The sequence below is a fragment of the Budorcas taxicolor genome, chromosome 5 (assembly GCF_023091745.1).
Source record: "Budorcas taxicolor isolate Tak-1 chromosome 5, Takin1.1, whole genome shotgun sequence".
NCBI lineage: Eukaryota > Metazoa > Chordata > Mammalia > Artiodactyla > Bovidae > Budorcas > Budorcas taxicolor.
In genome coordinates this window covers 47906921-47924574 of record NC_068914.1, presented here as the reverse complement: position 1 = coordinate 47924574, position 17654 = coordinate 47906921, and positions in this window count along the sequence as shown.

Sequence of the window (17654 nt, the reverse complement as noted above, 5' to 3'; positions counted from 1 at the left end):
ACCTACCAGTAAAAAGTAAATAAATAAAATAAAATAAGCTTATAATTATAATATGAAGTTTGTACAATTCTATTCTAAATATTTTATTCACAGTGATGTGTATGTATATACACATATGTGTGTATATGTCTATTTGTGAATATATTGTATATATTTGAAATATATACTATGGCTCTTCAGGCCATGAAATTTCCCAAGTGAGAATACTGTTGTGGGTCACCGTTCACTTCTCCAGGGGATCGTCCTGGCTCAGGGATCCAAGTGCTGGAGAAACAGCATAGCTTGCTGTTTAAAAGTATGGACTGTGAAGCTAGACTATCTGGGTTTGAAGGCAGCTATCCAACTTATTGTCTGAATAGCTTTGGACAACTTATTTAATTTCTTCGTGCCTTTATTGCATCACTGATAAAATTAAATAGTAATAATACCTATACCTCGTGTTTTATTATAAAGATTAAATAAATTAATGTTTACAAAGTACCTACAACATCTGTCACATAAAAACTCTACATTCATTGTTAAATTGATATAATTTAGTAAAATATTATCCAATAAAATAGACAAAGAATGATCTACACAAATGATGAGTCTGCTACCAATACTCCTCCATTTTAGAAAACCCCTAATCCTTCAGAAATTAAAAGAAAAAAATGGTAATAGTAACAGTAGATTTACCACATAAGCATTGGTCTTCATTTTTGTTTCTGTCACTTGAAATGTTGCCATTACTTAAGATTACATACTTCAAATATATAAGCAAATTGCCCAACATTTCAGAAAACTACAAGAAAAATCTTGAAAGGTAAAATATAATTACTCAGTTGGAATATGGCCAGCATTTTGGGGAAAGTAAGGTATCACTGTCACTAATAGGAAAACTGAATTGTAAAAATCGAACTTAAAAGCAGGACAGTCAGGACAAATAAGGAACACAGGCCAAGTAAGGCATAAAGGAGAAAAAATATGATACAAAGTGAAACTCAAAATTTGGGTATAAATTAGAAAATGTGAGAAACTTCACTGTCTTACAAAAGCAGTAAGTTGAGAGTATATGTTTTTAAATTGACATTTACGAGACTTAAGTATCCCATAAACAGGGAATAGGTTATATTTTACTAGATGGAAACCGTTATTAATTTAGCTTTAGTATTTACGAATATTGCCATATTCACATTTTTAACTGGATAGTTCTTTGTTGTGGAACACCATCTTGCACAATGTAAGATATCTAACAGCATCCTTAGTCGGCACCCACTAGCACCACCCTACTTGTGACAATCAAAAATGTATTCTAGCCTTGCCAGATGTTCTCCTGGAGGGGATAAACTACCCCCAGTTGAGATTCACTGCTTCAACCAATTAGTGAATGAAATAATCTCAGATTTGAATGACAACTGAGAAATCACATAGTTCAGTTCTAACACATTTCCTCCTTTTCACTAGATAAATCAATGTTCATCTAATGCCCCCTTGAATTGTATCTGTGATTAATAACTCACTTTCTCATGCTCAGATTTTACAGTATTGTTAGTAGTTCTTTCTTATATACATTTCACAGGGGAAAATTTTATCTTTTATAGTTCTGTTTTATTTTTGCTATGTCTTCTTTTTTTTTTTCTTAGTATTTATTTATTTATTTAATAACTCAAAGTTTGTACCTTTTGACCATCTTCCTCACCTTAGAAAGTAATTACATTATTATTGAATATATTCTCCATGCTGTACATTTTGTCCTATGACTCATTATTTTGTAACTGCAAGTTGACACCTATCTTCTTATTCCTTTTTCCTCCCCTAGTGGCTCAGACGGTAAAGAAACCACCTGCAATGCAGGAGACCTGGCTTAGATCCCGAGGTTTGGAAGATCCCCTGGAGAATGGAACAGCAACCCACTCTAATATTCTTGCCTGGAGAATTCCACAGACCGAGGAGCCTGGAGGCTACAGTCCATGGGGTCACAGAATCGGACACAACTGAGCAACTAATGCTTTCCTTCCTGAATACCCAAATACTTGTATGTCATAGCTTTTAGCCCCTCCCAGTGTGTCAATAGAGATACTTGTAAACAATTTTCCAGATTAAATATGAGCTGGGGAAAACACACTTAGAAGCATGATTGCACTTTCATCGTTTTTGTTCCAGATTCTACTGTTGTTGTTCAGTTGCTCAGTCCTGTCTGACTCTGTGACACCTTGCACTGCAGCATGCCAGGCTTCCTGGCCCTTCATCATCTCCCAAAGCTTGTTCAAACTCATGTCCAGTGAGCCTGAGCAACTCATGTTCATTGAATTGAAATCATATGACCTTTTTTAGAAGCTTTTATCTAACTGTTCAGTCATATATAATTGGAAGACGAGAATATATACATTCATTCCATTTGCTCTGATACTATATTTACTGTTTATTGTTGTTGCTGTTATTCAGTCACTAAGTCATGTCTGACTCTTCTTGACCCCTGAAATACAGCATGCCAGGCTTCGCTATCCTTCACTACCTCCTACAGTTTGCTCAAACTCCTGTCCATTGAGTTGATGATGCCATCCAACCATCTTGTCCTCTGTTGCCCCCTTCTCCACCTGCCCTCAATCTTTCCCAGTATCAGATTGCTGGGAGATTTTCTAATGAGTTGGCTCTTCACATCAGGTGGCCAAAGTACTGGAGCTTCAGCTTCAGCATCAGTCCTTCCAGTGAGTATTCAGGGTTGATTTCATTTAGGATTGACTGGTTTTATCTCCTCGTTGTCCAAAGGACTCTCAAGAGTCTTCTCCAGCATTCGAACGTATCAATTCTTTGGCACTCAGCCTTCTTTACAGTCCACCTCTCACATCCATACATGACTACTGGAAAAAGCATACCTTTGAATATATTGACATTTGTTGGCAAGTGATGTCCCTGCTTTTTAATACTATGTCTAGGTTTGTCATAGCTTTTCTTCCAAGGAGCAAGTGTGTTTTAATTTTGTGGCTGCAGTCACCCTCCACAGTGATTTTGGAGCCTAAGAATTGTATGTACTCTATATTTTTGGAGCTCTTAAAGGAGAATGAGTTCCAGAGATGACCAATAATTTTATAATAATTAGGAATCTTCATTTATACTTCCCAGCAAAGAAGATAGTCAAAATATTTAACAGTGGGTAGGTCAGAAGCATTGATCAATCAAAACATTGCTTACATTAAATAATGGTCAGGATCGAAAGAGTCTGGATAGACTGAGCGACTTCACTTTCACTTTTCACTCTCGTGCATTGGAGAAGGAAATGGCAACTACTCCAGTGTTCTTGCCTGGAGAATCCCAGGGATGGGGGAGCCTGGTGGGCTACCGTCAGTGGGGTCGCACAGAGTCAGACACGACTGAGGCGACTTAGCAGTAGCAACAGCAACCAATGAAACTGCTATCTGTCATGGAGAACCAGTACAAAAGAACTGTACCAGGCAACTCTCACATGTCGTTTTTAAGACTGATTTCAGGATTCCATATTCAGTTCAGTTCAGTCGCTCAGTCGTGTCCGACTCTATGCGACCCCATGAATCGCAGCACGCCAGGCCTCCCTGTCATCACCAACTCCCAGAGTTCACTCAGACTCATGTCCATTGAGTCAGTGATGCCATCCAGCCATCTCATCCTCTGTGATCCCCTTCTCCTCCTGCCCCCAATCCCTCCCAGCATCAGAGTCTTTTCCAATGAGTCAACTCTTTGCATGAGGTGGCCAAAGTACTGGAGTTTCAGCTTTAGCATCATTCCTTCCAAAGAAATCCCAGGGCTGATCTCCTTCAGAATGGACTGGTTGGATCTCCTTGCAGTCCAAGGGATTCTCAAGAGTCTTCTCCAACACCACAGTTCAAACACGTCAATTCTTCAGCGCTCGGCCTTCTTCACAGTCCAACTCTCACATCCATACATGACCACTGGAAAAACCATAGCCTTGACTAGACAGACCTTAGTCGGCAAAGTAATGTCTCTGCTTTTGAATATACTATCTAGGTGGGTCATAAATTTTCTTCCAAGAAATAAGCGTCTTTTAATTTCATGGCTGCAATCACCATCTGCAGTGATTTTGGAGTCCCCCAAAATAAAGTCTGACACTGTTTCCACTGTTTCCCCATCTATTTCCCATGAAGTGATGGGACCGGATGCCATGATCTTAGTTTTCTGAATGTTGAGCTTTAGGCCAACTTTTTCACTCTCCACTTTTACTTTCATCAAGAGGCTTCTTAGCTCCTCTTCACTTTCTGCCATAAGGGTGGTGTCATCTGCATATCTGAGGTTATTGATATTTCTCCCAGCAATCTTGATTCTAGCTTGTGCTTCTTCCAGCCCAGCGTTTCTCATGATGTACTCTGCATATAAGTTAAATAAGCAGGGTGACAATATACAGCCTTGACAGACTCCGTATTAAGTTTTACCAGTTCTCATTTACTCTTCCAGTCTATCCAGACTCTTTCGATCCTGACCATTATTTAATGCAAGCAATGTAAACCAACTCTTTTAATAGTAACAGATAATTCTTTATCTGACTTTTCCCAGAATGAGGAACCTAGAAACACGCATCTGAAATGTATTAGTTTATATTGCACCATAAATTCCAATCACATGGAAATGCATCATCCTTGTTCTTCTAACTCCAAAGAAAACTATGAACTGCTATGTCAACTATGTGTTTTTCTTAGTGATTTTCCTCTCATGCAGGCCCCTCTGATATAAGACTTCTCAGCAATCTTGGTATCTTCCAACATTTGTCTTCCTATGGTGGTGCAAGTGGTAGACTTTATTAGTCGGAGCTTTGCAGGCTCTCACATTTATCCTTCAACTCATTTTTTTTTAATCTTGTCAGTTTATAGTGCCATAAAATTTATTTTATGCCAGGCTTTCCACAAAATTGATCAACATACTTTTTATAAACAAATCACTACACCGTCTGCTCAAGCAGCACAAATAATGAATTAACAATTAAATATAGAAATTTATATGCTAAGCATTTGATTTTGTAATCTATAACCCTTTAAAGCATTTTATTGCACTTTATATCCTTCCCCCCCAAAAAAAGTGTGTGGATTTTTGTTGGGATTTTTGGGGAAATGCCTACCATAAAATATACTAAAAAAAATTAGTAACATATAAATAGAAAATAAGATCATACAGACAAATTTTAAAGATGAAGGCAAATTTGCTAATCTGAAATCTCCTAAATCTATAAAAAAAATTAATTTTCTTTGTATTTCCAGTGCCTAGCTGGAATAAGTATTTGGTATCTAGAAATGACAAATAAATGTCTACTATATAAAAAATGAGCAATATAATTCTTAATGCCAGAAATACTGATAGCATATCCAACTTTTACTATAAATTTTATTACCTGGAATTTTCATATTTTAGGAAATAAATCCTTAGGAATTTATTTAGAAAGTGCATTTTATAAAATTTGTTCTTAGCAAAATAAATTATTAGTGAATTATGGACTTATAAAACAAATAGATGGTATTAATTTCTCTCAATGATAATATAATTAATTCTAATACTTTGATTAAAATGATAAACTCCATTAAATTAAGGGAATTGTTTGCTATAGATGATCTAGAGGATTGTTCTCCAAACACTGACTGAACAACCCCAGTTTTTAGCAATGTATTTTGTTAGAGTTCAGACATAGTATAAAGAACCTACTTCTTTATATTTTTGCTAGAAAATTTTCTTTCTGTTTTTTCTCTAGAGTTCAAGTTTAATCTGTTAACATGTAACATCTTCTCTAGTTTTATTTTCCTGGGAAGCACAGAATAAGTTCTTATCTCTATTTGCCAAATCTAGCTTATACTCAGAAATACTAGGAGGTAGTGTTGGTGGATACATTTTAAAGATATATATTCAGTCTTAAATCATATCCCTTGAGAATTCTGATATAGCAAACTCGACTTTAGAGCTCTGAAATGTGTATTTGTAAAGGTCACCTTGCTTATACTGATCATCAACCTGGCAATGACTGGTCCATGCTATCAACTTTATATCTTAAGGGTGAGAACAATATATTACTTGGGAAGCGCATTTGGTATTGAAATTAGAAAACTGAAACCATCCTAAGTATACGTAGACCATTTTTGAAAGAGTGGCCAAGATAGAGATTTTAATTGTGGAAATATCTTAAGAAATAAACATTGTTTTTTATTGTAAGCCTGTTGATGAGGTCTTGCTTTCTGAAGAATGAGAAGAGAATGAAATGTAATTTTCATTAATGTTGATTCAACTCAACATGTATTGCTAAAATAAAGTACTCTTCTTCAACAGATGGTTTTTAAGACCTTATTAGAAACTCTATAGGAAAGACCTTTTGGTGACCAAATCTGTATCTAGTTCTTGATGAAAATTTATTTGATAAATAAACCATTACATAGTTGAGTTGTAAAACTCCAGTGGCCTGTTGGAATTCCTCTTTTGAGTCTTGTCTGAGCCGGTGCACACTAAATATACCACAAACATATTAAGTGAAGAATTTGGGTGCATACCGCAGGGAATACCAAACAGTATTTCTTATAGCTAAGATGTATAATTAGTATATATGAGTCCTCCTCTCTTCCCTGACACCAACTGGCTTTACAGAATCAGGCAAGTTACCTTATCACATATATGTTCTTAGCTGCTTTTTATCTGAAAAAGGAAGGAATTTTTAAAAACACATTGATTTATTAAACATATTTTTAAAGTTCTTTGTTAGGCATTCAGTAGATGTGAAATAATTTACAACTAAATAAAAATAGAACCTCTAGAGCAGGATTGTAGTAGAAATTATATGTCATATGTTCAATATTTACAATTGAGGATAAAAAGAAATATATGAAATATAAAGGTATGAAAAAATGCTGTGAAAGTTCTAACAAGAAAGATATTATTTTTGTCTTGGGTTCCAAAGAAGATTTCTTTGTACTACTGCTTGAAGAATAAGTAATATTATCATATGCAAAGTTGAGTGAGATGATTTATGAAGAAGGAATGTTTAAACAAAGAGATAGAATAGAATATCATTTGTTTAGGAAAAAAATTTTTTGGGTAAGCTAAGGCTTACAGAGAGATTATAACCATCTTTGGAGACTTAATATAATAAGGGAGCCCATTAATATATGGCAACCTCATCATCTGGCACTGGGAGACAGTTCCGAAAAACTTTACTTTTTCCAGTAAAAGTAACATGAGTTTAAAAGCCCTGAGATGTTGATTGTGCATGAGAGGAAGGTTGTGTTAATAAATGATTAAGAATGGCTTCAAGAATTTTCAAATACATCAGTGGTTGTCAGGTTTATTCTACTGATTGTTTTATTGACAAATAAAATTTCATCCAGAAACTTTATAAACTATGTATAAATAAAAATTCAGCTACTCTGGTTGAAAGAGAGGAGGAAAGTGAGACCCAGAGCCCCACACGTACCCCATGCTTACTCAGACCATAGAGTGAAAACTATGAGCAGAATGACTGGGAACAGGATGGAGCTATGGAGAGATAACAGATCAGTAAGAGAAGCATGCTCAGGACAAAGGTTAGTGAATTTGCTGGTCACACTGAGGGACCAAATTAACACTCAATTATCAGTGTCTAAGAGGAGACAGTTGGAGTGAGAGCTAAGGGAGAACCTGAGGCAAAGCCCATCATTTGAAAGGGTTGCTGACATCCTAGTGAGAGACACTATTGCCAGAAAAAGTGCACAAAGAGAAGACAAATGGGCAAGGACCAAGTCTTAGGGAATGCAACAATTCAAGTTGTAGGAAGCAGAAAAGAAACAGAGCAGAACAGGAAGAGAATAAGGACAAAGCAGACAAATGTCAGGTCAAAGATGCTTCAATGCAGCTGATGATGCTTATAGAAAATAGAGAATAGCATTTTGTTTGTTGACTGATTTTGTTTGTAAGTTTTTGATAAAAGCATATTCAAAATTGATAGCATTCTTTAAAGTGTAATATGAATAGACACAAAATGGCCTGGTAAAAAGAGATGTATTTAAGAAACAGTCTTGTTTACTAGATTATTCATGAATGAATGGGAATATTCCTTCTGGTTTAAATTTAATGGAAGGAAGCCAGACTATACACTCACCAGTGAAGGCAAAGAGAAGAAAATTGAAAACAGGAGAACAACATTACCATCTTGGTTTGAATCGGATTTATTGAAGTCAAAACCTTTTTTCCCCCATGAGCCTTTTGGAGAGTCTAAAGCGTTGTATCATATATTTAAGGAAATAAAATCAATTTATTAATGGTATTATTACCTGGAAAACTTGCATCACATATTTAACAAAAATATGTTTAAAATAATTTCCAAAGAAGGCCACGACTAAGTGCTGTAAAGAAGAAGAGGAAGAAAAAAAAAGGAAGACTACGAAATGATACCAGATTGGATTAGACCAATGCTGATTACCAGGGTTAAATGATCCCCCAAAGCTTCTAATAGTTATAGGATTATTCCTCACTGTATATTTATATATTGGCAAAGCAAATATTTTCTTTTTATATGTAAAGTATTCCTGTGCATCTACCACTAGACACATACATACACACTCACATGCTCACAAATGCTTGATTTCTATGCCAAATGGCATGCACATTGATTATCATTGTGCACATAATATTTTCTGATAGTTTTATGAATTTTAAGTGTTTCTTTGATGATACACTTTACTAGAGTAGTGATAAAATTGCAGATTGTGAGGAATGTGGGATAATTTCTCTGTATTAGCCAAAGATTTAAAAACTTTGTTGATATTAACTCTTTGTAGTCTTGGTAATAAAACACTGTATGACCACACTTATTAAAGTGGAGATGAGACATATATCTCACACAGCATTTCTAAAATTTAAGTTTGGTAATTTTGAAAGTGCATTTAAATACTTCTGTTGTCAAGAGTGAGAATGTTACATTGCACATCAGTTCTCTCTTAGATCTTTTCTCCCTCAGTTGGAAAATGTGCCATATGATGTATTTCAAAATTAGTTTTATGCCTCCCTTAATAGATGCTGTGTTTATGGAGTAAGTCTTAGTGTTCTGCATTATTCCATGTTGTCCTCAGTGAGTACTTAAACTGCTTTTTCTTAGCACAGTCTACCCATATTAAAGCTATTATAACTAAATGTTTGTCAGTTAATTTTCTTTCCAAAGCAGATTAATACATAGAAGGGACCATAGGGCAGTTTTAGAGAAGAGAATAAAATTATCAAAGAAACCACATATGAAAAGGATTATATAGAAATTACAGACAAATTACCCATATCATAAAAGTTATAGAAATCACTTACTTAAATTATAAAAATATAAGGATGAACGGCAGCTTAATGTTATTAACTCAAATTGGTCTTAAGTTTTACTGATCAGTTAAGAGTATTTAGATATTTCAGAATAAAAATGCTTTCCCTGCGAACTAATTTCACTTCCCTCCATGGCAACAGCTATTTCTTTGTGAGGCAGTGTCTCCTGACCTTGCCTCAGCTCCACCAACCACATCAAGTGTGTGAATGCACTTGGCAACTGCCTAGCTCCACTCTTGGGGACTTTGCATACGTGGCTGCTATAGGTGTTTGTGTTTATGATACTGAACTTTATATATTGAGAACCTATTTGGGAATTGTAATTAATTGTCAAAATATAAGCAAATACAATCAAAAGAGAAATACAATATGTTTTGCTATATGCTTTATCTATGACATAGCAGCTGCATCTGTAAGCTGAGATGTAACACAAGTTGTGTACCATAAGAAAGAACATGTATTAAGTACTCACAAACTCCTTCAGTATAGGCTAGAAAATGAAAGATGGCAGCGTTGATATAACACTAAAAGATACACCTTTTTCTAATTCTTAAAAAAATTATTGTAGTAGAGTTTATGTACAATGTTATATTAGCTTCTGCTGTACAGCAAGGTGGATCAGTTATACATGTATCCATTCTTTTTTTAGAGCATTTTCTCATATAGGTCATTACAAAGTATTAAATAGAGCTCCTTTTGCTATACAGTAGCTCCTTATTAGTTATCTATTTTATATATAGTCAGTGAGTGAAAATCACTCAGCCATATCTGACTCTTTGCAGCCCCCCTGCCAGGCTCCTCTGTTCATTAAATTCTCCAGGCAAGAATACTGGGGTGGGTTGCCATTTCCTTCACCAGGAGATCTTCCCAAACTACGGATTGAACCTGGGTCACCTGTATTACCATCTGAGCCTCCGTTGCTTGAAGAAAATGCAAAAACCACTGCCCACTTGTGTATATATTTTATATATAATGGTTTGTATATGTCGATCCCAATCTCCCAATTTATCCCTCTAACCCTCTAATTTCCTTGATTATCTTATGTGAAACTAATAGAGGTGAAGCATGAAAAGACAACCAGGGAATCATGGGAAATAAAAATTTTTATGAGGTAAGCCCATACAAATATTATGTGTCCCTCCACAGATACTGAACTATTTCCTATCCCATGTTTTTGCACATACTTCGCATCCCTCAACCTGTAATGTTCTTCCTTCATTCTGAGGCCTGACTCTCCTACTTAGTCTTCCAAGCATGAAACAATTATCACACTCTCTGAAAAATAGTTCCTAATTGTGCCCTATTTATTTTACCAAAATAGCAATGGCCTACAACCTAGCTTTATCCTTGAACATGACTCTCTTACGTCTATCAAGCTGTGTCATCATTACCTGTAAATCTCCTGTTCCAATACTGAGTATCTTAGGAGTAAAACAAGGGTTGTTATGCAAAACAACCGATCAAGTTCTTGAAATACAGTAGAAGCCAAGTAAACATTCAGTGAATGATTAAAATAAATTTCCATTAATTTTTCAGTTTCTCATCTGAGCATGATGTGATGGTCTAGTTGATATCTAAGGTGCTTCCGAACTCAAAAATATAGACCAAAAATACAGGTCAAAAATTCTAACCTCAATATCTCCATTAACACTGCTGCTGCTGCTACTGCTGCTAAGTCGCTTCAGTCATGTCTGACTCTGTGCGACCCCATAGATGGCAGCCCACCAGGCTCCCCCATCCCTGGGATTCTCCAGGCAAGAACACTGGAGTGGGTTGCCATTTCCATTAACACCATAGATGACCTTTTCTGAAAATTTTATCATTTTGCTCTGAGACTACTCTTCTTTTTTGTCCCTCAAAAGGGATCCTTTTTTGCTTTTTCACATTGAATTCCAGTATCCAATTTCTTAAAAAAAAAAAAAAAAAGAAAGAAAGAAAAGAAAAGCTTAATTTGCAGTTGCTTCCTGCTCTCTCCCTATCTTTCAACTACAAATTCTTTATCCATTATCTCAATCCTATATTCCCAGTCCTTGATACAGATTGTCAGCAAGAAGTTACGTTTCGGTAGTGCAGTTTTGGAATCCTGTCCTGCTTTTGAATTCTGACTCTAAGTAGGGATCATGTTTAGTGGCTACCTCAGAGTTTTTATGAAAATCAAATGAGATCATGCACATAAAGTGCATAGCGTGGGGTCTAGTATAAAATGAGAGTTCAAGAAAAGAATATGAATGTCTGCTTCTACCTGGCATGCACTTTTTAAACTGTTTTAGATAGAACCCACAGTTGTAAATGAACTTTAGTGTTATCTACTGGAGAAGTAAATGGCAACCCACTCCAATATTCTTACATGGAAAACCCCATGCACAGAAGGGCTTGGTGGGCTATAGTCCATGCAGTCACAAAAAGTCTGACACAACTTAGCTGCTGAACAACAACAACAAAATAGTTGTGGCAGTTGAGTCTGGAAATAATCTTAGGCACTCTCTTAACTGTTCTTAATGTTTCTTCAAAGGGTCACCTGATTAATGGTTCAGTTCAAGTAATCTGGTAAAAGGAAAAACAAAATCTATTAGCTGACTTGATTTATCTAAAGCTCATTTTAGAAAGGAAGCAATATTTGTGTGACATGATCTCAAAAGACACAGTCTATTTTTAAGTATACTTTCTTAAACTGATAATAGTTTGAGTAGCTTGAACTTCAGAGTAATAGTTTGAATTCAGAGGAGATGGGCAGTATTTTTTTTTTTAAGTCTTGAAGATTAATAGTTGATGGGAAGACATAATATCTAAAACCTAGGGCAGAGCTTCTTTAGTCAACTTAAGATTCATGTTTGGAATGAGCGATATTTCTTTAAATGAAAGTTTATTAACCTATCTTCATTGCAAATAAGAAGAAATTATAAAAATAACACCCTGAAAAAGACTTCCAAATCCTTTAAAGCTATATCTTCCCTTTTTATTAAAAAATTCATGATGGAATTATACTAAATACATTTTAATGTATCACTTCAGAAACATATTTCAGTATATCACTTGAGAAATGGCAAGAGAATTTATAACTTAATCCATTATGCCAGCACAGGCTCAACTTTCCTAAAATTTGAACATGAAAAACTATGTTTTGTCAAACACAAAATACAATAAAAACATCCTGCAGAGTTGAGCACTAGGGAATAATGTCTATTCAGTGCAGGTTTTCACTTTCATTTTAAACATATTCTCCATTCCTCCCTGCAACTCTAGTACTTCTTTTCCATGTTGTCAAACATAGAGGCAGATATAGTATAGCTGTAATGTTTCAGAACTTTTATAATAAAATATGTTATATTAGACATTTTTCTCCAAAATATCATTAAATTTGATGCAGAATTGCTATGGGCTTAATACAAATTCAGAAAGCAAAAGGAAAACATATTACTCCATGTACTGCTCCATCAACTGTCAACTATGGGCAAGAAAGCTAATGGCAAAATGCCTTTTTCTTTCCGAACTAAACTCACTTCACTTAGAAAAATATTCTGACTCTCTCAATACTTTAAACTTTTTTCGTGTGTTTATTAGAATGCTTCAATAGTGAACATTAGTTTTTTCCTATCCTATTGAGATTTTCATAATTCAAAATAAATTAGAATGCTTACTTAAATTTATTTTGAATTATGAAAATCTCAATCTCAATAGGATAGGAAAAAACTAACGTTCACTATTGAATGTTCAAAAAAGCTATAGTTAAGAGAGATGTTAATAGATAACTATTTAGAAAACAAATGATATAGAACAGTCTTTTGGACTCTGTGGGAGAGGGAGAGGGTGGGATGATTTGAGAGAATGGCATTGAAACATGTATAATATCATATAAGAAATGAATCGCCAGTCTAGGTTTGAGGCAGGATACAGGATGCTTGGGGCTGGTGCACTGGGATGACCCAGAGGGATGGTATGGGGAGGGAGGTGGGAGGGGGGTTCAGGACTGGGAACATGTGTACACCCGTGGCAGATTCATGTTGATGTATGGCAAAACCAATACAATATTGTTAAGTAAAAAAAAATAAATAAAAAGCAAATGAAAACAAACGTTTCATGTTCAAAAAGGTTTTGGAAACTCTGGGTCAAAGCAACTTCTCAAAGAAGCTTTTTTTCTGTACAGCTAGTTTCCATTTATTTGTTCATGAACCAAATAACTATTGATTGAGTGTTTATTGCATTTTCTCTTCAGCTTACATTCTTATATGGCCAAGAGACAGCAGTAGACCAAGAAATTATGTTAAATGTTGAGTGAAAGGCAGATGATATAATGGGAAAGGAAGTGGGGAATTTTGTAGTCACAGGATCTCTATGGTGATGTGACTTAGGAGTTAAGACTTGAGTGATGTTAGTGACCCAGCCAGGAAAACAGTTGAGAAAAAACCTCTACTAAAGGAAGCAGAGGCAAGAAACGGGAAGTGCATCTGTGTTGTAGAAATAGAATGGCGAGTACTACTGTTAGAGAAGAACAGCACAGAGGGAGTAAAAGATGACATTGCAGAAGGACACAGATCATTTAAGACATTATAGGCCATGATAAGATGCTTAGATTTTATTAGAAAAGCAACACAAGGGGACTTCCCTCACAGTCCAGTGGCTGAGACTCTGGGCTTCCACTGCAAGGGTGATGGCTTTCATTTCTGGTGTGGAACTAAGATCCTGTATGCAGCACATCCAATAAATAAATACTAAAAGCAGTACAAAGCAAATGGCTAGTGACGATAATGGATAATAATGAAGGTAAGCTCTGTTAGGGCAAGCGAGTTAGCCACAGAGCCTAGAAGGAGACCTAGCCCTTAGTAAGAACACTATAATTTTTCTTGAATTAAGACCCAAAAAGAGATGATTCTTAACTAGAAAATAGAGATTTAATATAAAACAAAAACAGGAATATCCAATTTGTCAGTGGTTCATCACTTACAAACAATTCATGAACTATTAAAATTTAAAAAGAAATATAGAAAATGGTTTCAGTGAGGACTTATTCTGAATATATTGGTACAGTTTATAGGTGACTTTAGTCCTGGGTTTATAAAATTATTAAGGGTCTACAGAGGTTGCTTTTACATTTCAGATTTATTTCACTACATTTTATTGGTGAGTTAAATTTTATGATGCATTTTTACGTACTTAGTAAGTCTCAAAATTCTTAGGATATTTACTTTGTATATGACAAGGGTCTACTCCATTTGCAGATGGGTATTCAAGTAAATGAGACATTCTCAAGAACACAAGCGGTCCCTAAAAGAGAATTTCTTAGGAAAGATATGTTTTATTTTAAGTCAAACTTTCCCAAGTTACTTCATTATAACATCTTTTATATCAACTACATAGTTTGCTGTAAAATATTTTTGAAAATGTACATATTTATATGGCAATTTTCATGAAAGCAATTTACTATGTAAATATGTAAAATGGAGGTAAAGAAAATATCTAATTGCACATTAATACCCTTCCATATTTGGTTTAAACATCTTTAGCTAAAATTACAATATAATCACATATACATAAATGTTTCATTAACCACCAATTATAGCATAACTATTATGTTTATGATGAAAGTGATATATGAAAGTATAATATATTTTAACTCCTAATATAATTTTAACAAGTATAATTTTAACTCATAACTTCATATGTTTAATGTTTATTCAGGAGACACAGTAATTTTTTAACCAATAAGAAATATATGTTTAGTGAAAACATTTAAGTGTTTAGAGAGGCAAAATTAATATTTATTTTTTATACATGCTCTGGTTTTGATAGATAAATATCATATCGATTCTATTAATTTCTAACCACCAGCATCTGCCTTAAAAAAATTAGATTAAAAATTACATAAATGTTGACCATGTTAGACTTAAATAGTTTAACCTTTGGATTAGTGTTAGTCCACTAATCAGGACTATAAACTGCAATTATCAATTTTAATTACCTGAAACTTTTTCAAGAACTGAGATAAACAATAAGGTTGCCATGTTCACTGAATTCAGAAGGTCCATTATGAAGTCAAAATCCTAGAAAGAAAAGAAAGAAAGTAAAGTTGCTCAGTCATGTCCAACTCTTCGTGATCCCATGGACAGCATATCAAGCTCCTCTGTCCATGGGATTTTCCAGGCAAGAGTACTGGAGTGGGTTGCCATTTCCTTCTCCACAAGATGCTAAAGCATTATTAAAATAATCATGAACCTAATGACACAAAATTTTAATCCCGAATATTTGAGTTCCATTTAATATCCTTAGAGTTTCATTGGTAGGAAACACCAGGTAGGTCTTTTACCTACCAATACTGCTTAAACTTTTTTTATAGCTAGCTGTGTCATTTGAACACAGCAGATAATTGTAACACTGATGGATCCTGAAAGTGAGTGACATAAAGTCTTGGAAATATGAAAAGTAATCCCTACTTTACTTTACAGTACACTAAACTTTACTATTATAAAGTTTAAAATAAAATGTCTTACGTGCTTTGCATATTCTAGATGCTCAATTTATTTCATATTATTAAATAAAACAACTAGCTAACAGAACTTAAGATTTTCTTAAATAGTTTCTTGAGTGTTGAAGAGCACACCTCTTTGTGATGCTTCCTATGGAATCATTCCTGGGGAAAATGGAATTTTTATAGAGTTTCTAGTGCTTACTCTCACTCTTTTACATACATACATCAGTTCAGTGACTCAGTCATGTCCGACTCTTTGCAACCCCATGAATCGCAGAACGCCAGGCCTCCCTGTCCATCACCATCTCCTGGAGTTCACTCAAACTCATGTCCATTGAGTCAGTGATGCCATCCAGCCATCTCATCCTCTATCGTCCCCTTCTCCTCCTGCCCCCAATCCCTCCCAGCATCAGAGTCTTTATCAATGAGTCAACTCTTCACATGAGGTGGCCAAAGTATTGGAGTTTCAGCTTTAGCATCATTCGTTCCAGAGAACACCCAGGGCTGATCTCCTTTAGAATGGACTGGTTGGATCTCCTTGCAGTCCAAGGGACTCTCAAGAGTCTTCTCCAACACCACAGTTCAAAAGCATCAATTCTTTGGTGCTCAGCTTTCTTCACAGTTCAACTCTCACATCCATACATGACCACTGGAAAAACAAGAGCCTTGACTAGATGGACCTTTGTTGGCAAAGTAATGTCTCTGCTTTTGAATATACTATGAGGTTGGTCATAACTTTTCTTCCAAGGAGTAAGGGTCTTTTAATTTCATGGCTGCAATCACCATCTGCAGTGATTTTGGAACCCCCCAAAAATAAAGTCTGACACTGTTTTCCCTGTTTCCCCATCTATTTCCCATGAAGTGATGGGACCAGATGCCATGATCTTCTTTTCCTGAATGTTGAACTTTAAACCAACTTTTTCACTCTCCTCTTTTACTTTCATCAAGAGGCTTTTTAGCTCCTCTTCACTTTCTGCCATAAGGGTGGTGTCATCTGCATATCTGAGGTTATTGATATTTCTCCCAACAGTCTTGATTCCAGCTTGTGTTTCTTCCAGCCCAGCATTTCTCATGATGTACTCTGCATAGAAGTTAAATAAGCAGGGTGGCAATATACAGCCTTGACGTAATCTGTTCCCTATTTGGAACCAGTCTGTTGTTCCATGTCTAGTTCTAAGTGTTGCTTCCTGACCTGCATACAGATTTTTCAAGAGGCAGGTCAGGTGGTCTGGTATTCCCATCTCTTTCAGAATTTTCCACAGTTTCTTGTGATCCACACAGTCAAAGGCTTTGTCATAGTCAATAAAGCAGAAATAGATGTTTTTCTGGAACTCTCTTGCTTTTTCGATGATCCAGTGGATGTTTGCAATTTGATCTCTGGTTCCTCTGCCTTTTCTAAAACCAGCTTGAACATCTGGAATGTCACAGTTCACGTATTGCTGAAGCCTGGCTTGGAGAATTTTGAGCTTTACTTTATTAGCGTGTGAGATGAGTGCAATTGTGCGGTAGTTTGAGCATTCTTTAGCACATACATACATATATGTACGAGCAAACACATTTATCTATATAATATATCCACATAATTGTGTCTATCATATCTATTATATATAGATAGATATGTGCTTAGTCACTTAGTCATGTCTGACTTAGCAACCCTATGGACCCTAACCTGCCTCGCTCCTCTGTCCATGAAATTCTCCAGGCAAGAGTACTAGAGTGGGTTGTCATGCCCTTCTCCAATAGATAGATATAGCTCTCTCTATATATATAAAGTGAACTGAAGTCACTCAGTCATGTCCGACTCTTTGCAACCCCATGGACTGTAGCCTACCAGGCTATATATATAATATGTGTTATATATATATATATATATATATATATATATAATCTAGTGTATCATATATATCCATTA